The sequence below is a fragment of the Atractosteus spatula genome, chromosome 2 (genome assembly GCF_055471065.1).
Source record: "Atractosteus spatula isolate fAtrSpa1 chromosome 2, fAtrSpa1.hap1, whole genome shotgun sequence".
NCBI lineage: Eukaryota > Metazoa > Chordata > Actinopteri > Semionotiformes > Lepisosteidae > Atractosteus > Atractosteus spatula.
This window is the reverse complement of record NC_142707.1, coordinates 58,350,247-58,373,364: the sequence shown is the minus strand read 5'-3', so window position 1 is coordinate 58,373,364 and position 23,118 is coordinate 58,350,247. Positions and strand designations below refer to the sequence as shown.

Genomic DNA, 23,118 nt, shown 5'->3' with positions numbered 1-23,118 from the left:
CCAATAGCAATAGTTCCCCTCTCCATAGTTGAGCATATAATATTTCTATGAATTCAATTTCTTTGTTCAGAAAAGGCAAACAATACAAAGGATTAAAAAAAGACAGCATAAGTTAATATCAATGGGTCTTCACTGTGGTATTCCCACTTTCACTAGTCCTTGTTTTAAGAATTCTAAAAATATAATATTTCTCTTTGCTAGTTTGCTTTATTATTTGAAATACATATGGGACTTACTCAATTTGAAAGCATTATTCTCATAATATGCTTAATACTTTTTAGAACATATGAGATAACACAGCAGCAATCTTTTAAAAAAACTTAAAAAATTAAAATAGATCTACTTTACTAGTATGAATATTATCCTGAGAGGTACAGAAGGCCTACATTCAGAGCTGAGTTTTTTTTAATGCTGACTAAATTAACTAGGTCTGCAGCAAATGATAAATAAATAAACCTTCTAAAATGTTAGTGTTCTTGGTGTTACAATATTAATGATATTAAATTGCTTAAAAAGAGGTTAACACAAATATGTAATATTCCTTTAAATCTTCTGCATGGCCATGCCAAACGACCTTAAAACTGATACAAGAAGCATTTTTAATTCCTGTAGCAAGGTTTTTTTTAATAAGCGAAACTGTGGAATTGCTTCAAGTCTGTAAATTTATACACTAACAAAATTAACAAATTAATAAAAACAAACTGCAGATTTTCTTTGCTGCTAACAGCTTATCAATTATATTATAAAAATCTCACCCATCTGTTTTGGAGAATTTCTATGTGAAAGCTTCAATAAATTGGCTCAGCTAAGTTTTTATTTGTCCCAGATATTCACCATACAATGGAAATGTAGTATTTAAAATAAATGGATGTAAAGTTAAAATACTACACAATTCAATGCTATATGAGCGTCCTGAAGATGGTACAAAGTCAAGTAACCAGAAAAATATCCTGGTCTTAAATAAATGCTGTGAACTTAGACATTGCAAGCAGAAGGATACAAACTACTGAAAAGCACTAACAAAGTCAACCAAGAGACTTTTTTAAGATCACAAATGAACAAGAACAGGCATTAAGCAGTTAGAGATTAACAGAGAGCATGGCTCATAGGCCAAAGCCAGTAGAAACAACAGTTTAGCCTGAAAAAATATATTACTACTAGCCCAAATTGGCTATTTACACTTCAGAATGAGTACATGCATAATCTTTAGTAAATACAACGAATTAAATTTCACTGTACTGATAAAATATGCTTGCATTCCAAAATCTGTGAAAAGGAAAAAAAGACTCAAACCCACTCATTGGTAAGTGCTGTGTACACAAAAACCAGACAGCTCAGATGGAAACTTTATCCAGTAATTCTACCTTTCAGACCAGACCTGACATAAATGAAAAGCACCTAAAACAATTCTCTACATCATCTAGATTATGAGTTTCATGTTATAAAACCATTCCATTTTACCCTGAGTGTTTCTTTGCTGTATATGTATACCTGCTACACGGCTTATAAAAAGCATAATAAATTGCTCAAATGCTTTAAGTAAATTGAAACTGATGTAGTGAAACAATTTAATCAGTGTTTACTAAATGTCAACTTGTTGGCTGTCACCTGTTCAAGTACCAAGATAAACATAACATGGAAGTTAGAACATTTCCATTTTGTGATGGTGATCAGGGGTCGAAAGGGCTGGAAGATACAATTTAGAATTGCATTTGGGCATCTGGTGCGTGAGACTAATCTGCAGCAGGCAAGTGCTACAGTACATGCACAGTGATCTAAAAGGGCTGTTTACAGAGTTCAATATTCCCAGGTGTTACTGTATAAGCAATGTGTCATGATTTTCTAACGTTCAACTACTTGCTTGTTCAGGTTGATCATTTCAGTTTAAATGAATAGATTTGATGAAAATTATACACTTCACTTAAAAATGAGAACAAGCAAGAGGAGCCCATTCAGCCCATCTAACCTATTTGGTAGTTAGTAGCTTTTTGATCCAAATAACTTATTCGGCCTTTTTCATGAAGGAAGACAGGGTAAACACATGGGTGGGTATCTTGCTCCACACACATCCCCCCCCCCCAACCCTTTGAATAAAGTATAAAGGACTTTGGATAAGTCTGCACTGTTCTAAATGAGAACAAAGAAGTATTAAGTACAATTTTTACATAGTCCCTTAATTTGAATTGTATATTTACTATTTAGCCTGCGATTTCCCTCACAGGATCAATAAAGTATCTATCTATCTAGCCTAACATAGTTTGCCTATTTTATTGCTTTCCCACATTGTCTGGAAGATGTACAGTATACTGTATAAAGTAAACACTCAAGTTGTGTTCATAAGTAGCCTCTTCCAGCTTAGTGCTCCCAGGTTTGTATTTTTAGTTATTTTTTGTTACCTGCATGAAAAATCCTGGATTTGCTTCTACAGTATTTGTTGATCTTTCTACTTTGTTATTGTCTTCAAACTTAAGTTTACTAACTACAGTATATCACAATTTAGATCAGTGATATGAATTAGGAAGCACAGTAGTCCTAGTACAGATCCCTGGTATAGGATTGCATCAGCCCAATTTGAACATTCACCTCTTATCTGTACTCACTTTTATTATTTAATAATTAATTTTCCAATCAGATGCACACATTTCTTTGAATGCCAACTTCCCATAATTGGAGAATTGATCTTTTATGGAAAACTTTACCAAAGCCCTTCTGACAATGTAAATATATCATATTATATTCCATTACTGTTGTTTGCTCAATGAATAAGTTGATCACAGTAGCTGATCCTCTAAATCTAATAATTGTTTTCATAACTTTACATATAATAGAAGTCAGAATTATTGGTCAATTGGCCTTACTTTAGCATTTCACCACATAGCCACTTAATTTTCTGAAAATTAATAATCTAAGCCCTTTTTTAAATTTTATATAAAGTTACCAATGTTTTGTTTTGCATGGACCGCTTCAAGCAAACATTTACAGAGAAAAGGACATACAGGGTTTATTATGAATGTACAATGCAGCCTACAAATGTTGCAGCTTCCAAAACATATTCTAAATATTTTTCTAGAATTCTCTATGTGACAGTGCAGCAAAGGCCTCTTGTATTTATCAATATCTATTAAACAATTACTATTTTCTTTCATTTCTGAAAATTACTTACGTATTATTGAAAATAAGTTCAATACTTTTTACATAGTTTAAAAAATAAAAATGAACTTCCAATAATCTGATTATTTAGGAACAGGTAAGAAAAGAGACAAGGTTTCGGCTCTGGGAGAAGGCTCCACTGCCAAAACTTTGTGTCTCTTTTCCTTTCAGTATGGAATAAACCTTTAACTGTTTCTTGGCAGCCTACGCATGCTGACGCAGCTACCTACTTGAACTTCTTCATCTGGTTATTTATTCTTTTCCAGCATGTTAAGGCAAAAACCTTTGCTCAGATTTGTGCCAAACAGGGCACGGAATATTTACAGCAATTATAGCAGCAGTATTAACATATAAAATGCAAAGAGATGCAAACAGTGCCTCGTACTACGAGGTTATCTTCAGCAATTGCTGAGTGATTCACTAGTTAACCAGATGTCATATCATCTTCTTAAATTTGAATACGGAGTAGGCTATGCGTTGTCTTCATTATTCTTTGATTTCCATGAAGAAAGAAGCTTTATGACCTCTTAAGTTATTTGAGCACTGCATCACAACCACACCCTGCAAAACCAGAAGGGTATTGTGTAGTTATATCATGCAGTGGATTTTTATGACTGCTATGAAACTTAACCCTATATCATTATCAAAAAGTGCTCTATGGTGAAACAAACTAACCCTTTTTTAAGATTATATATAAAGCACCTTTCAAACGAACTATCAGAAGACATTCAGGGTAGATACAGGATGCCACACTGGAAAAGTCATTTCCAAGAGCACTTTTACAGATTATATTCAAAACATTTTATTCTTCTGGGATTCTTTAGGGCCCACATTCTGACTAAAATTAACAAAATCTTGTTATATATATAAAAAGACACCACAGAGAAAGTAACAGTTTTCTTCCTCTTACAAAAAAGAACATAAGAAAGAATCTAAACAAGAGGCTGTCCAGTTCATTTCGCTTGTTTAGTGGTTTTGTATCTAAGAGAATCAACATTTTCATCTGGCTGTTTTATGAGGGAGCACAATATCACCTTGACTCCATCGATACCAGTCTGAAATTTATATTCACTGGGACTGGCAAACCACACACATACTAGGCTCCCAAATGCTCATGCATTACATGATCTGTATCTTTAATAATTCAGCCCTTCCGTATGTCTCTTACTGGACAGAGTGGGCACCTGGGTGACCTTGTGTTCGGCAGTCCTCCCATTTTCCTGCAGACAGTCAGGGACCATATGTGATTTGGTTGAGACCCTGGAAGTAGTGTTCCACAGGGAGCTCTGAGGGCTCTCTGTGAATGCCCTTGCCTGAAGCTATAGCCTGCGATCACGCAGTTACTGTACCTGTTCCCTCTGCTCTATAGTTTGAATCCCCCTTCCCCCTCCTCACATTTCTCATACACATTGGTCTCCGTATACGGCACATTTACTAGAGCCTGCAACTCTCTTACATCTGTGTTGAAGCAGAAATCAGAAAGTTGGGTCTCAGCACCATAGCTGTTGGACTCAAGTTGCTCAACCATCTGACAGCATTCACAGTTGAAGTCTCCCTGAATGTCTCCATCCTGAAAGCCTGTCGTACTGCACTCCAGACCCTACAATGGGCTAAAACTGCTATTGGGTTTCAACCATTTCTAAAATACACTTTTTAGAATTTTTATAATGTTATAAAAAGCAGAAATTAAAAAATGTTTTCACAAATCAAAAATGTATTTTTTACACGTTCCATGTTTTAAATCCAAGAAAATATAGCACTTTAAAAATATAAAATGAATCCAAAATGAAAACTCTACTTAAAGAAAAACTAAAAATAGAGCAAAAAACAAAAGTATTTTCTTTCAAATTTTACAATAATATTTGCCTATACATCGTGTTGTACTGCTATCTACGTCAAGTCATAGAATGTATACTTCAAAAACTAGCTATGCAAATATTTATAAAAAGAACCTGTGCTACCTTAATCAACTAAACCATACAGAGAAATTACATGTGAAACCAAAACACAAAAACACTGCAAACGGCACTCTGCTACAAGCTCTTGATTAAATAGCCTTCAGACTGGCAACCAGCTTTGCGAGAAACTCTTGTTACTTTAGATTGGTTACTTTGGATTGCTCCAGAAGAGGCAAAAACCTGTAATCTCCCATCAGTGAAATTCCTCTGATAATTCCAGCAGCAAAGTCAATTCATTTCTTAAGTGAAGTAGGGATAAGCACTAAAAGGTGCTTTAGACAGTGACTGACAAACAAACAGCAACTAAACTACACTTTAGGCTTTTGGGAAACCAGGAAAGTGCTCTCATTGGAATAGGCTCACAAAGCCCCTATTTGTTTTCTTTCCTCCACTAAGGAACCTACTGCTGCAAGAAGAAACATTTGCTACTTATCCATAAGTAATTTGCTTTTGGGAAAAGTGAAAGAATGTATAATGGCACAACATGTTACATAAAACAATATTACTCATACCTCAATATCTCTAATATAGTGCTTTTCATTATCTTACTGTGTCCCATAGATATACTGTAGAGTGCATCTCACCGTCACTTTTCCCTATGTGCTCAGTTACATAAATAGGCTAATTATTAATTCAATTCAATTTATTTTTATATAGCGCCTTTCACAACAAGGTTGCCCCAAGGTGCAAGAAACTTGTCAACTTATCAGAAACTTGCAATAATTGTATTATTTTGAAAATTCAGTGATCATAAGATAACTGAATACCGTGCTTTTTGTAGACCTTGGCAATGAGATTATAACTCTACTTATGTGGTTTCTGAGAAACTAATTGCTTTCATAAACTGAGGGATTTGTGCACATCATTTGTAATTCTACAAAATGTGACATTATTAACAGGGGGTAAATCATTTTGCAAGCCTGCTGGGTGTTCTATGTGATTCTGAATCTATCAGGATAATTCCTGGAGGTAATAAAAGTGAAGAGGAAGTGAAAAGGGGAGGCTAAGACACCTGTGTGAATTGGGATATAAAGTATGTTCTCATGTTGAAAATGGAGAATTTTTTAATGAACATTTTTCTAGGTATAGAGAACAGGAAACAATCACATAGCAATCCCTAAAATTAATATAACACCTAAAACTACTGATGAAGCTAAAGATCTAAAGCTAAATGTATAAAAGGTATGAAATAGATTATGGTTTACAGTAAAATTCATAGGCAGGTAAAACTAAGAAGTTACTAAAACATGACCAAGGGAAAACTTACAACATAAATACAATCTCCATGGCTAAATTATGGTGCACAAAAGTGCCATTTAAATATCTTCTCAGTATGTACAGTATGCTTCCAAATTGCTAATTTCACATGTGAAACTGGATATTATTACTCCAAGAGAAAGCAACTTTTTAACACATCTGTACCTTGTTGCACAAATTACAATCATTTGTAATTCAGAACTTTTCTGAGACAGAACAAACTGAGAACCACAAAAACAAGCAGCCATCTGTTAAGATTTCAGGTCAGAAGACTAAGAGTAAGAGAATGTTAGGAGGAGGCAAACCAGAGCTGTCCTCCCATCAGGAATGTGATTATTGGAAACAGAAGCTGAGGCATGGCATGAGTTATGAATGAGGCATGAATTAAACCTACCCAGCATAATCCGCACGTAGAAATTCTCATCTTAGAATGTGCCACTCCATTAAGAAAAATATTCAAATCACACAGCCCATATCTTATGGAAGCCCAACACTTATGCAAGTTTTAAGTTATATGTCTATAGGCTACAAGTAGGACTTTTTTATATGACATTCATAAGAGGACTGTAACCATTCTGGGGTTATAAATCAGGCACAAATATACAGTCCAAAGCTATAAGAATGGAGGAAATAAATGAACTAAAACTGTTAGAAATTAAAGCAGCAGTTCAGGTGTCTTCTGCAATACATCTTCTGCAATATTTTACCTAATGCCGAATCTCTCAATCTAAATCTATGCAGAGGTGAGGGAAACCACTTTAAGTCTTGAATTACATAAGAAGTGTCTATGGTTTTATATGTGGTTTTCTATGTGGTTTTATATAAAAAAAACAAAACAAGATATTTCCTACTTGCACAAATGAAAATTAAATTAAATTAGTCCAAATACCCAAAGGGACTTAAAAAGTGAGCTTCCATAAATTCTCCATGATCCGCACATTATTCTACAGTATACCAGGGGACACAAATAGAATCTAAATTAAAACTAGCATTATGGACATAAAATGCATCTTTATAGCAAAGTCTAAATCTACAGAAGTATTTATGAGGAATATTAATCTAAAAAAGCAAATTCATGTTGATTGGCAGGAAAACAAGTGTAGACATTTGAGAGTCCTGTAAGACAAGTTCCAATAAAAGGACTATTCACAACCACCTCAGGGTGATGGGTGATTTTTTGTAGAGATCTGCAGAGTGTGGTAAATATTATTTTATCAGCTGATTTGTTGTAGGATTTTGCCCATTATATGTCTGATAAGAAATGGAATGGTTGACTGTTTCCAGGAATATTAATACACACCAATTATGTATTCAAATAATACATGACCACATGTCAGCGTTCACAAATATTGGTGTATGCATTTTAGTAACAGAAAACTTGTTATCATCAAAAACAATCTCAGCTTTTATTTATGGGTAATATAGCATATAAAGATGCAGAAAAAAACTATAGAAATATTTTACAATACAAACAATAACAATAAACATTTAAAACACATTTTTTACATATAAAATGCTAACAAATTAATAGAAAATGAATGGAAATACCGATAGAAAATATTCAGCCTGAGAACCACAAACCTAATATGAAGCCTTTAAAGAAACTGCTATAAACACACATTCAAGATTTGATATAACACAGAAAAGCTTTCATGAAAACCAGCCACTGTGGAAATTTACCTTTCAGTAGAAATAATGAAAGGCTTGCTTGGGAGTCTAACTGGAGGACAAAAGTAAGTGTTATTCATCAAAATCCCTTGGGGTGTGTGTCACACCCACAGAAAATCAGCATAGTGAAAAACACTCTGCCAAACACAGAAACAGGATACAAAGGCTAGATTCAAATTGGTAAATTTTAAGTGTTCTCACAATTGTTTTTTACAAATTGTTGCTTACTACAAAAAAAGTTCTAACATAAACTGAGCTGAAAACATTGCTCAAGGCTACAGGAGAGGTAACAAAGTACAATACACCGCATTAGAGACATACGGCTTTCAGCAGACAACATCTAATACTTTACCACCACATTTCTTTCCTCTTGGCTCTTCGGAGTTTATACATGTGTTACCTACGTATGCCTATTTTTCATATTAGGAACAAGTAATAGGTTTATTCCATGCTGAAAAGAGAAGAGAGAAAACAAAGTTTCGACTGTGAAGCCTTCTTCAAGCGTCACACCTGTTTAGGCTGTGAAGCCTTCTTCAAGTGTCACACCTGTTTCGGCTGTGAAGCCTTCTTTAGGTGTCACACCTGTTTCTGCTGTGAAGCCTTCTTCAAGTGTCACACCTGAAGACGGCTTCACAACCGAAACGTTGTGTTTCTTTTCTCTTTTCAGCATGGAATAAACCTATTACTTGTTCCTTTGCAGACCACGCATGCTGACGCAGCTACCCACCTGAACTATTTTTCATATTTACACAACGACACCTTTTACATCTGCTCTCATCTAGATTATTATTGCTCTTGCCTATTATGATCTTATTCCACCCCACCCCCCCCAGCCCATTTTCTCTCCCTTGAACACCACTGTTCCAGAAATGGCTCATTGTACCCACTCCTCACTCACCCCTGTGCAGGGAAAGTGACCAACTGCAAACACCAGGACACAGTAGCACATCTCACAACTTACCTTTCAGCCTGGCCACCTACTGTGTAAACTTATAACCTGCACTGCGTTACCAAAGTCCAGGCACCACAGAAGACCAGATCACAAGTACCTTTTGTTCAACTCTCTGGTCTACGGCATGCACCCTTTTTAAGTGTACTATAATGCAATTACTGTTTGCAGCATTGTTAAAAATTAGCCATGTGTTCTATTTTTCCTCACTGTCCAACATGCAAAGTTAGGTTTATGGTGTATCTGCATCGCACATCATACATCTGTGTTAAAACACTCTACTACCTCGTTAAGTTTATGTCACCCTTTACAGTTACTTATGAAACATAATACTCTTTTATATAATTCAATTATGTTATTAAGTATAAGTTGTCTGGGGTGAGAGTTAGCTAACCAAACAGTGACCCATAAGAATCAATTCTGTAATGCACAGATGACACAATCAGCTCAATTAATGACTGTCCTAGCCACAAGCTTATATGTGTAGCACAGATTACACTCGAAAGAACTTGCTAGATCTGGTGGCAATTAATTAATCCTTCTAAAATACCATCAAAAAAACAAAGTATGGCTTTCTACAAACAAAAACCTCAGACAAGCCACAACATTAAGCTTGTTAACTTATCCAAGAATTTTATCCTGCTGTCTTTTGAAAGAAGGTAGGCAAGTTTAAGAACGTGGAAGGATAGCTTGTTTTGGACTCATGCATCCCTTTGTGTAAAGACGTGCCTCCTATTCAATTTTAATATGCACTTCCCTGTATGTTCCATGTGTGTCTGGCTTGCGTTTTACCCTGAATGAAGCTATGGCAGACCTTTCTTTTGTTATTTAAGAAAGCCATAGCTTATGCTACAAAATACTAACTTATGGAAGTACTCTTCCATTTAGCATGCAAAAATTAACTTTAATTCCTCAAATAGCTAGTTACTAACTTTAGATATTCATTCTGCTTAGGAGAACTAAATCTAGCTCATTACAGCATGACTTCAGCGTCACCCTCTATTGCTTTAGGGTGGAGCAGGCTGGGTGGAAGATGTCAGTTCAGTTGGTCATACTTCCTACAGCAGAATATCAGACAGAAAAGGAAACAATCTTAAAGAATACACAGGGGTAAAATGGTCTGTAGCTGATTGTGTCAGTACACCACTCCATTATTTTATCTATGTAATATCAATTAGAGAATACACTGTGAATCCATGTGTGAACTAGTCTACAATTTACAAACCAGAGCAGAAATTTGAGGGGATGATATGATGATATGATGGGATAAGAGAGAATGAAGTCCAGAATGGTAAAATAATTCCAATATTTCTGGATGAAATCTATCCTTGTAAAGCACAATTCTCCAACCCTGATCCTGAAGAGACCCAACCTAGTTATTCTTATAGGTCGCCCAAATCAGCTCTTTTATAAAGATTAAGAACAGAACACATTGAAATTAATAAATCAATCAAGCCAGTAGTCTGTTCAGTTACATTAAGGGGGCAGAACAACAGTCCAGGGGGGAAAAATTGTTTTAGGTTTTCCTTCCAACAGAATCTTTAATTACATTAACTCATTATGCACTGAACAGGACCAGTTGAAGACTTTGCTTATTTTTAAAATGCTTTTCAGAGACCTATAAACGTACTGGGCAGCAGCACTTGAAAACCAAAGTTGAATAAAAACAATACAGAAAACTCAAACACAGCAAAAAGTAACTACAGTACACACAACTAGAAAAAAAAATGGTGAGGCAGGCACATGATAAATGGGTACTGCTTGTGTCACTCTGAGTACAAGATATGTCCTTCAAGCGGTAAACAACATGTACTTTAAGTAAGGTGTCACTGATTACAGTGAATTACAGTGAAAGAATGAATGCCATGGAGCAAAGCACAGCATTAGACAGCAGTAAAAGTTCATTGCAGCGCAAAAGAGATTACAGGTGCTTTCTAAACAGATAAGTGTTGAGGAGATGTCAAAAGATTACAGAGACTAAGCAGTTCTGGTTTCAATGGGTAGTTCCTTGCACCATGGAGGAGCCAGGGGCAAGAATGTGACAGCCTGGAGATGGTGAACAGAGAAGAGGAACAAAGGAGGAGGAGCCAGGAGGTCAGGATGGGGCACAGTGAGAAACAAGGGACTGGGGATAGACTGGGGCTGACTGGTTTGGACTGTAGTTGACAAGAGCATTCATAAATGAATGAATGAAGCTATGGGGAGCAAATGGAGGGATGTGAGGTCATAACGAACAAGTATAAAGACAAAACAGCAGGGATTCCAGCACAGGGCCTTGGGGGACACCCAACTTCATATGATCTCTCAGTTAATTTAGCAATTAACATTTTGCAGGTTATGTTTAAATTGTTCAAGGTATTTAGAAAAAAATCCCTGTTGTAAAAAAATCTCTTCTCTGTAAATCATTAAACCTACATGTATCATGGTTGTTCAGGTATTTTTCACTTCTCTTATCTAAACATTTTGTTATTGATGCAGGACAGACACTTCATGCACACTGGGGATTCAACCAAATGACAAAGAGCATATTTAAAATACTTCTGTCTGTGCATTATAGAATCTTTCATATTTCACAGAATTTGAATTCTACTGTAATGACTATCACTTTGCTCAAAATCAAAAGAAACAGGACAGACAAGCAAATGCCAGGTAATTTCAAAATCCATATCAGGATTAAAACTACCATAAAATACTTAAATGACAAAACCAATAATAAGTCATGAAATGCACCACAACCAAGCAGTTTCAGATTTATAGCACTCGGCAACACAAGAGAACCACAAGGCTATGAGATCGAACACCACACAGTTAAAATGAAATCATGCCTTTACTCCAAATGACTCTGCCACCAACACAGATGTGTGTGGCACTCCTGTTTACCCAGAATGACGTCTGGATATTCAAGAAGTCAAATGATTCTAGCTCTGACTACAATCTAAAACTGGTTTCACTTACTAGTCATATAGAGTCATACTAGTCATATGACTTGCCAGCAGCCATGTCATTCTCTAACTCACAACTGGCAACCCACTGAAGCTCAGCAGGTGTGAGCCTGGTCAGTACGTGGTTGGGAGACTCCTGGGAAAAACTAAAGTTGCAGCTGGAAGTGAGGTGTGTGGTGAGCGTTCTGGCGCACTATGGCTGCTGTCGCATCACCCAGGTGGGGATGCACATTGGTGGTGGTGGAGGGGAGTCCCCATTACCTGTAAAGCTCTTTGAGTGGAGTGTCCAGAAAAGCACTAGTGAAAGCAATTATTATTATATATGGGATAACCTAATATACTGTAATTCTGTACTGCGAAAAAAGAATGCAAAAAAAATGCAAGCTGTATCAATCAAATATTAACAAAAAAAAAACCAGTTTGCATTCAGTACATTCTTGCTTTCGTTACTATGCTTTGCATCTGCAGTTATGCTGTGGAACCATACATCTATTACAGGTTTAATTATCCAGCCTGAGGTCAAGCTGATATGCTCCCTTAAAACAGGGGTAAGTGCACTGTCAACAACTTTACACACAAATTAACTTAGAAACAACAATCAAAGCAAATCATTAAAGATTTAACACAAAATAAGCATAAATAACAAATATATAATAAAAACATGTTTTAATACAAGTAAAATCTAAAATACTAAATTAAGGCTGCACAAAACATGATTTTCCACTGTGGTAAAATTGTGGCGCATAACTCTGACGCATGAATACTTTTACCACAGTGACACTACTGAAGGCATTACCAGGAAAGATTACTTTCATTTCAGTGTTCTTTAAGAAAAAGGAAATATTAGTAATTCAGGCATACAACTGTGTTTGGGTTTAGTAGCTATACAAAATGTGGTTATGTTATTTTTTGTAACTGCGGAATAGTTCACATTTACATATTTTCCCCCCAAAAAGCCGTTATCAAATTATATATAATTTTTGCACAGATCATTAAAGTCATTTGCACTCCACAACTAAGCTTCAGTTTACTTTTCACCTATCCCAGACTTCACAAACCCAAAATCTCCTAAAATGATTGCACTCTACCCAGGAATCCCCAGCTCCATGAAACAATGATCTGCCCACTACAACTTGCTATGCAGAGAATAGGTAAAATGCACTTATGCAATGAGACACGTTAAATAAAGGCCATTAATTGCAGATCATCATTAGAGGTGTACAGTAAAAAATAACCCTAATTGCTTTGTCAAGCAGAATTCATAATAAAAATCAGACTTGCCCTCTCTAGTGTGACACATGGGCCTGATGGTTCCTTCTTAACCGATCAATACCTGATTTCATTCCTGTTAGTATTGACATACTGTATGTCATTCTCAACATCTTTACACACTGTGTTATTGAAAGTCCTGAAAAAATGGAAAAGCCTGCCTCACAGAATCAAGGTTTTGCAAAGTGTATAAGGCATTGATTGTAGTTTTTTCACTTACCAGTGGGTACTCCTTACTCACATAGATCCAAAACTCTGACAAGGAAACCAAAGGGCATTTGATTTCCAAATTTCTGACACCGGATATTTCTCTTGCAAGCACAGGCCACGATCTGGAATTCATCTGACATGTACGTGAGTTTCAGGATTGGTTTTCAAAATATCTGACAAATGGAGAATTTCCTGATAAAAGGAATTTGCTCTTTTCAAAAGTCACACTCTCATTTTACAACTGCCCATCGAGATAACTAGCCTACTTCTGAGAGAAGTGGAAGGCTATCCAAATAAGCACCTGTTTCATGATAAAGCAAAGAAGAGCTTTAATGCTGTTTAATGCTTCTGGTTTAATTTGTCCTCAATGTAGATGGAAACAAGTTCTTCACAATGAGGCATGCCGTGAGTGGTGACGATGATGAGGACTTTTGCCTTAATGTCCTACTAAGAGCCGGGACACTGGAGCATCCGTCACTATACTGGGGCATTAGGACCCACACAGACTGCAGGGTTAGCGCCCCCGACTGGTCCCACCAACACCTCTTCCACCTTTAAACACATTTATGTAGAAGTGTACTGTGGGTTAGCCCTTAGTTAGTTTCCCCACATTGTGGCGACACTCCCTGTGCACACCCCAACACTTCCAGACCAAACAATCCAGTTCTTCTCCAGAATCATTTCGAAAATCACGAAAATGCCCTGTGCAGAGGTTCAAAGCAAAGATGGGACTGGATTTTAACTGCTCCAACAGTTGGACAGAGTCCTCTGACACTTCCACAGCATTTTCTACCTCCACGGGTGGATCTACTTCACCTGACCTGCATCGGTCTCTGTAGTAAACTCACAGCTTGGGTTTACTACAGGCTGTGTAAAGAATTAACATGTTGTGGAGCATTGTGGCTTAACCCTTAGTTATTCATTTTCCTTTAGGAAAATGTTAGATTTGTGTTGTATGTTGACCTGCTATCAGAGTAATGCCTATATGTGAGTCAGTGAGCTGCAAAATAAATGTTAAATATAAACAACCTCAGTGGTCCCCTAAGTTATTAGTTTTAGTTCTAGTTCTAGTCTCATGGAAACGAATACGAAAATAATTCTAAGAAACAGAAGTAGACAAATTGCAAGAGTAGAAGTTAGATGATAGAGAAAAGGGAGTTAGCAAATTTTCTTTCTTGTCAATTATTACTGTTTGTAATAAACTTTATTACAGTCCGGTATAGCTGCAATTATAATAGCAATAATAATGAGATACAAAAATTAAAGAAAATATTATCTACTTAAAATAAAAAAACAAATACTGCATTAGCTATAATTATTAATTAGAAATAATAATTCTCCATATAGTGGTTTATTGAAGAGATGGAGCAATAAGACTAATAGTTAGGGTTCAATATCTATTAATAGGCTAATCCAGAATAAGGCCCACATGTTAAGAGATTTTCTTATGATTTTATATTCTCTTTATAAACTGCATAGGCCATTCGCAACCAAATTAATATAGGAGAGCAATAATAATAACTTATATTGCATTATGCATTATATTGCATACAAACCAAAGACATCTTCAAACCACTGAAGAGAGGAACAAGTCCTATAAGCTTGGGTTTTGGACAGCTTATTGCATTTGTTTTTGTGGCCATAGATTTGTACAAGGAGTTAATTTTCTAGGCTTATATAACATAATCATATTCCTCCTCCACCAACAAGACTGAAATGACCTTGCTAATGTTCAGCCTTTCAGTTGCACATAAAAAGAAATGACAGCAGCACATAACCAGTATCTCTGTTACAGAAGTTACATTCACTTTATTGATTTAGCAGCTAAGAAGGCTTTTATCTATAAACCAACAATGCTTCACAGGCATATTGCAGGAATGCACAGTTTTTATTTTTGGAAGATAAAAAAAACATATTTTAACCAACTGAGTGGAACTCAATCTGATTTAAGGAGGTAGAATTAAACGTTACTTTATCGGTCTCATTCCATGAACTACATGAGGTTAAAAGAGATTTATCTACACACCTTTATGTTCCCAACTATTTTATTGACACAGTTTGCTGGTTACACTTTGAAAAGGTCAAATACATCTAGTGGCTGTGGTGTAATTTGTCCTTTTATGGTGGTAGTAATGTTTGTTAAATAAAACAGATGCTACCTGAATTTACTTTGCAAAGCAGCAGAAATGATTTTAAATGATAAACGATAAATGATAAATTTCTCTGAAATATGTGAACTGTACTTATAAAGAGCATGGATAAAGCAGTGACCTCAATTTATTAGTCATACTGGATACTTAGTAAAGTCTACTTCCTTTATACGATACTATGCCTGATGTTAATAAAAAATACTTACATATTTTACATATCTACATTTATTTTTTTATATTTTACATACATATCTTAAACATTCAAGATCTAATAGCCTCACACACACTTTTTTAACTAGAGAATGCAGCTACGCTATTTGCCTGTTTAACCTCTTTTGGCCAAACCGATGTATGTAACTCATACTGTACTCAAATTACCAAAAAAATTGAATGCCTTGCAATTCAAAGTACTGCTGTTCCGTTTAAGAACTGTTTTCAGGTATGACAGTTCTTTTGCAAGAGGGAATATCTCTACAGAATAAACTATGCCCTGCTGTAAACACTAAACACATTTCAGGGAAGAAAATAGGTCAAACATACTCCTTTCAGTGCTAACCAACTATTTTCTGATGTGCATTTCTGGGTGACCTGATCAGACCATTCAACTTTAGTTTACATATTGATTTTGTACATGAAATAACATTTTCAATACTTTCAATTTTCAAATGGATATACAGATCCTTTTCCACGTTGTGCATCCTGAAACAGTTTGAAAAGTAATTCGCAATTTAATGAAGATATTTAAAGCTCACTGTAGCCCCCAAGCTTACAATGCCAGATACAATAATTGCTGTCAGTTATTTATCATACCAATGCCCCTGAAACTTTAAGGTGTACGACTCTTGCAGAAAGAACAAACTGCTTGTGCAGTGCCAGCTTGTACAGCACCCAGGCACAAAAATAATATCCCATGCTTGTCAAAAAGCCAGAATCTTTAACCTTCTTATGACATTACAGGAACTTTACCCAAGTCACTGCATTACATGTGCAAATAATTTCATTGCACCGGACAACTGGAAACCAATGCTCCTACAGTGCTTTGCAAAAGTATTCACCCCTCTTGGACTTTTTCACATTTTATTGTGTTACAGCATGGAACCATGATGTATTTAACTGAGAATTTTTGCCACTCATCAACACAAAGTACTCTACAATGTCAAAGTGAAAAAAAACCCAGACATTTTACTAAATTAATTAAAAATAAAAAATAGAAAAGAACTGAATACATAAGTATTCACTCCCTTGCTTTGACACACCTAAATTACCTCTGAAGTAACCAACTCTCTTCTCCAACTTACATAATTACTTGACTGGAGTCCACCTGTGTGCAGCTGAGGTGTTTCACATGATTTACACCAGTGTCTTTATCGTCATTGCAAGGCACTGAAGTGTGCTGAGCAGGGACACTGAGCTGTAGGTGATGCCTTAATTCAGATGAGATGTTAAACTTAACTTACTTAAACTAGGCCATTAAGTATCCCATACCACTGTTCAAAAGAGTATGGCTGTTAACCCTCTTGTCCTGTTAAGCTATAACGCTAATGAAGCTACAAAGCTAAATTCCAACTCTAAACTTGCCAAATACAAAGAAATCTTATTTGTAGAACCGATAACTCTGTACTGATAATTATATAATTAGACCAGCTCTGTACTTGAAAGTTCAGGTGAAACAACAGAATAAACCAAAAGACACTAAGCTCTCCAGTAATAAAGTTTGAGAGGCCTGCTGCATACTAAAATAAGTAGAAAATAAGACATGTCACAGTACTTTCCAGCCATAGGTGTAAAGCAGAATTCTAAGATTTTATTGGGTAATGACATTTCACCTTCACACACATCAAAGCAGTAGGCAAATGCAATAAACTAACCACAACATACATTCATTATCAGAAAGCACCTTAATTCTGGTAAGGGCATAAGAAAACAGGAAGCATAAGGATGAACAATGTCCAGGAGAAGATACAAGTCTATCGCAGGGCACATGAACAGAAGCACACAGAGCAGGGGGATTGTTAGATTCGAGGCACCTGCTCACCAAGCCAGTATATCTTTGGAAGGTGAGAAAAACTCTCATTCTCTGGCAGTCCAAGAAAACCCAAGTGATACTGAACCTGCAAAATATGGAAACTCCACAAAGAACGGATCCCATTTTGCAATCAGACCCAGGATTCAAGAGCTAAGGCAGACACAGGAACTGCCAAGCCACCCTTAATCACAAAATAGTGCTCGCAAGCAAAGCAAACCAGATTCAATACAATGTCTGCATTCAGGCCACACACAGAAACCGCAGTGTTTCCTTTCACTCAGACCATGAGTCCCTTTACTTTACTAGCTCCCCTCTGGCTCCCAGAATCTCCAAAGTCTGTACTGAGGTCACCAGTGTTTTAGTTATTCTAGTATTTACAGCTTTCACTTCTATTTCTCCTCTCTCCACCTTCCCTTACATCAGTGTGGGCAAACCCAAAGACTATAGGGTCCTATAGTTTTCACTGTACATCAGAACTTTAATTGCATGATTGTTTTATTTTAGCAAAAAGTGAAATCATCGACCTAAATAAATCTATCCACTGCCTGTTTCAGAAAATATGTTCTGTGGGCACACCTGCTGTTAAATTTGAAATGACAAAAACTAGGAAATATGATTACATATTTGCATTATAAAATAATTAATATTAACACTGGAACCTATCCAAACAATTTATTAGTCACACGGAGCAGCTTTGCTTCTTGAATCAGGCTAATTGATTGATGTAAAAGATGTATTTTAACGCAAGTAGTTCAGTTAACAATAAAAAACACAGGCTAGTAAGCATACACATGTAGCTTTACTCATTATTTCCTATATTTGTTTTTAAATACAACACTCTGAAAACTTCCACAGTTTTAATGATATCCTTCTAAAGACAGGTCAGCTTGGTTAGATTAAAAATTAATGCTCTGAAAAAAAGAGATGAAAACATGAATGAAAGCTCGAAGCTTACAAGTCCGGTATCATAAAGACTGAAGACATATAGCCAAGCTATGTATGATGTGCAGTTATAACATACTGCTGATCACAGTATACTGACAGTACAATAAATTATAAAACATCTGTTGTGCTACAAATCATTTAATAGGAGCATGCAGTATAATTTCTTCAAGAGATATGCCACTATAGTGCATGTCAGATTAACACCTCTGGTAAAAGGGCAAAACTAATAATATAACAATAGAATTTAAAGAGAAAGTATGCCTGATGTTAAATTGTAATGCTACAGTGCTTCCAGTTGTATTGATTCTTCTGTTATTGTATGGGCAATGTGCCATTTTCAATGTACAGTATGTATCCACTGCAAACACTTCCATTAGGTGTGTTACCATATTCCTGTTCTCCAAACAAATGCTAAATGCTAGCTTTTCTGTTGCATACATACCTACATTTGCATTTATTTAGCTAGTTGAAAGAATGTTAGAAAAACAAGAAAGTTTAAAAGACCACTGTCAGCATTTAATAATGATCCCAAACACCAACAAAGTAGACATTAGCTTTAACCTGCATATCTCTGAAAACCTGATCTACATGCTGAGAGAAAACATCTGGTAGAACTGGTTGTTTTCCATTCTAATCAGTATTCCTCTCTAAATTCCAGCCTTGAAAATGTTATGCAAAGTGCTTTTGGTCCTACAGAAAAATCACCGCATATCTGCAGCATTACACAACTAAAAATCTTTTTCAAATATGTTTGCTTTAAACAAAGTGCGGCGACTAAAAGTTGCTAAAACAGCAAAATATTGTTTTTTTAAATATGCAGGCAATGCTAAAGTAAACTCCATGAAACAAGATGAAAATTCCAAACTTGCCAAACTGTGTAAGGATTAGTTTTAGTTCATGTTTAAAAATCATGTTTGCCTGCATTAATAGAAATGTCACATTCTTACAGACAACTTTCTGGATCACTGAGCAGTAATATCAATCAGTCTGTTTCAGGGTATGTTACTACCTGCTTGTGATAAATTACTATATCTCAGCTGAAGATATACAGTAAAATCAATATCTTATTTTTGTGTTCCATTACATTTTCTGAAATGAATTTCATGCAATCACTCTCACATAAAACCTACTGACCTTATTGGCTATTTTTGGAGTTCTGAAACTTTGTATTTAATTCTGTTCTTTCAATAATCTTCAATAATCTTTATATTAGTATCACTTTCAGTATGATCTGTCATTCCTATGGAGAAGACAGATCAACGCACTTTATTAAGTAATATCTTTGTGGGTCACACTCATGTTCAAATGGGTATAGGACCAGTTCTTGTGATTACGGTTAATTTTCTAGCATCATTGGACCAAAGACTTCAAAAACACAATCACAAATCGGAGCTACAGAAGTAGCTATTCAGAAAATGAGAGCAAAGCAACTCAAGAATTTTCAATATTAAATTACATTAAGATACACAAAAGAAATACTGTATGTAGTGCTGCTCACTTACAGCCATGTAGGTATGTAAAGCACCTTTGAGATAAAAATGTTTTTGCCGTTTTTCTTTGCTGTTGGTGTTCTTTTTTACTGTATTCTGATTGATGTGACTGAGGTTTTCAAAATCATGTGAGGCACAGACAAAGTCAACAAAACAGACTTCTTGAGAACCAACAGCAAAACAAGAACCAAAGGACAAGTGGAAACTAGATGGATAAGAATTCAAAACGAAGAACAAGAAGCATTTCTTACACAGAGGGTTGTGGTAGTCTGGAACAAGATACTTAGCTATGCTACTGAAGAGAGTAACTTAGCTTCTTTAAAGAAATGGATAGTCGAAATGCTTTGACCAATCAGCTACTAGGAAACAAACATGAGCAGGTTCTGTTGTCAGTTTCTGTAGTTTATTCTCAGCGCAGTAATGCCTCCTTGTTCACAAACAGAATGATTCATTTGCTTGTCTCACCCTTTGGATTAAAATAAGGAAAGATTCGTCATCCACAGAACTGAAAGTCATGTGTGACAACATCAGGCTTGCAACAATATTCACATATACACGTAGCACCAGTGAAAGTCACCAGCCAGCATAAACTAAAATTCCCTGAGGTGCAGACAAAGACAAACCAATATACCAGAGCCATCAGTGAAACATGAACTACATGATACAAGTGCAAACTAAGGAGACAGGCACTTACAAATGAAAATGTTAGGCACATTTTACATAAAGGGTTGTGGGAATCTGGAAACCAGCAACCATGTTGTTGAACCCGATAGCTCATAAAATGGCTGGATAAAATACCTGGGTAAGCTACTAGCAACCAAACGAGCTAGATGTTCCAAATGGCAGACTTAGATTTGTAATCTTGCTTATGCTCATATCATATAAATCCACCCCTTTATGCACTGCAATTCATCAGTCAAAATACACATCCTCCTCCACATTCCGGCTGCCACAACTCCTACACAAAACAGACAAACTCTAAGTGTTCTGTATTCATAAGGGAGATGGTTTTAAGAGACACCAAAAGGGATTACAGTGCAGAAAAAGGAAAAATATCATCCTAGATCTACAGCAAATTCCTTCTCATCTTGTGGCTTAAGGTTATGAGAGTATTAACAAAGTGGACTGTTATCCTGTAACAAAATAATTATTCAAATAAAGTAAAAAAACAGTTGTTGAATTAAACTCCCCAATATGTTCAAATACTCGAAGATACAAAGAAATAAGAGATTGGTTATATTCCACATCCTGGTCTGACCACGTGTAACATCGGACATGACCGCTTTCACTGACAACTGACGAACAGGATGCAGGAACCTATCAAGACTAATAATTTAAGACACTGTTTTATTTTGGCTTTCTAAAAAGGGGAACGAAAGGAACTTAAAACATTGTGCGTTGCATGATAAATTACTGTAATAATTTCAGAAGTTCAAAAAAATTCAGCCATGACTCCCAGCTGCCCAAGACAACACACCTGTCTTGTGAAGTGTTAAAATATTCGAACCACTTTCAGCCTATTTTGCATTAAACAACACAAAGCCAATAGCAGTTTCTAATAGTACTAGTAATAGTTCCACAGAGTCTTTTCTAAACCTTATTGAAGAGGACTGTATGGTGCATCTAAATGTCATCCGTGCAGGGACACAACAAACTAGATTCATGAATATTCTATTTTTATCTCTGACCCGAGATTCGCTTATTCAAATAAGGAAAGGGGGGGATGGGATCCATTAATGAAAACCGAATGAGTCTTGATTTTGATTTTTTTTTCTCACACAGCTTGCCAGGAAGAATAAAAAATGTCCTGTTAGAAAGCAAATGATTTCAAAGTAACAAAACGTCCAGATAATCAAATTTCTTTTCACTGTTCACTGTAAAAAGTTTTACAAAATGCAAGAACCTGGTCGATTTTGCCACTATATACAGTACATTCCTGCATTAATTGAACAAATGCCCTTCAAATGACTCACTAGACTCAAATGACTTTATCATTGTTTAATTTCCTAGTATTCATCGTGTCACAATAGTGAGGGTTCTTGTACTGACGCTCTAAACACGAAAAAACTGCGAAAGAAAAGTGGTTCGAAACATGTAGACCATTTTTTCTTAACATTTTAAAATACATGAAAGACAATTCAATCTCCAAAAAGAAAAACAACCCATACATCAGAAGTGCAATAAAACAGTGTGTAAATGTTTCTAAAAATTGAAAATCGTTATTCAAATCTATTTCTTAAAGTCATGAAATTCATTCAATTCCTTGTATAAAGCAGTGAAACCAGTGCAATGAAGTTTCATTCCTTTGCCTACTGCTACAAGACACTTGCTACAAATTCGCAACAACCTGCCAAGCGAGTCCTGATACGGAAATTTACAAATACGTATTTCTTTACTGCTGCAACCACAATAAATGATTCAGAACATAAACCCCAATATATCAAGTAATCCTGTTTCTTATAACACTAGATTCAAAACATCCTATCTATTCGTGCTTGTTTACATCTTCGCTTTCAATGTAACCGACAAGTTTCAATTTTAAAGCTTTAATTACATTACTTGCTGATAAAATTCCAGCACCAAACTATGTATATGTATATATACATATATAGTATATGTTCCTTGTTGGTAAAATAATTTATATACATATTGTATATGTATAATGAAGTATTCATAATTCTTAAATGTACTTACTTTTCGTGGAAGGACACCAAAAATATTTTGGATTTTTTTTAATCCCGACTCTGGAAAATCCCCATTATCAGATAACAAATGTTCTCAGTCAAAATAAGTAATTAGACGTGAGACTCAATGTTTATTTCCAGAAAACGTGCTTCAGTCTTGTACCTGTTGCTTGCTAGAAGCAGCACTGTAGTGTTACACCAACAACATGGCTGACAACACGGAGCCTGATTACTATTCAACCCCAGGATGGGAGGGGAAATCTCATTTTTGCAACCTTGCACATACTGCCCTCTCACTGTTCAGGTACGAATCACATCCAGCCTGTCTTACTTAATTGCAAAAAAGCTATGCATTGTCAGCATACCTGCAGGACTACGCCTTAAAAGCTATCCGTGCAAAAAATAAAATTGGTTGAAACA

At 35.8% G+C, this 23,118-nt stretch overlaps 1 protein-coding gene across 2 annotated transcripts in view; it reads right to left on the bottom strand.

The window, feature by feature from the left end:
* Nucleotides 1-22,888, bottom strand: part of itsn2b (intersectin 2b) — an 88,921-nt gene extending 66,033 nt beyond the window's left edge. For both annotated transcript variants that reach the window (XM_088908704.1, XM_088908712.1), the window contains exon 1: nucleotides 22,709-22,888. The gene's annotated coding sequence lies outside the window, so the exon portion shown is untranslated. The remainder of the gene's footprint in view (nucleotides 1-22,708) is intronic.
* Between the last annotated feature and the right edge of the window lie 230 nt (nucleotides 22,889-23,118).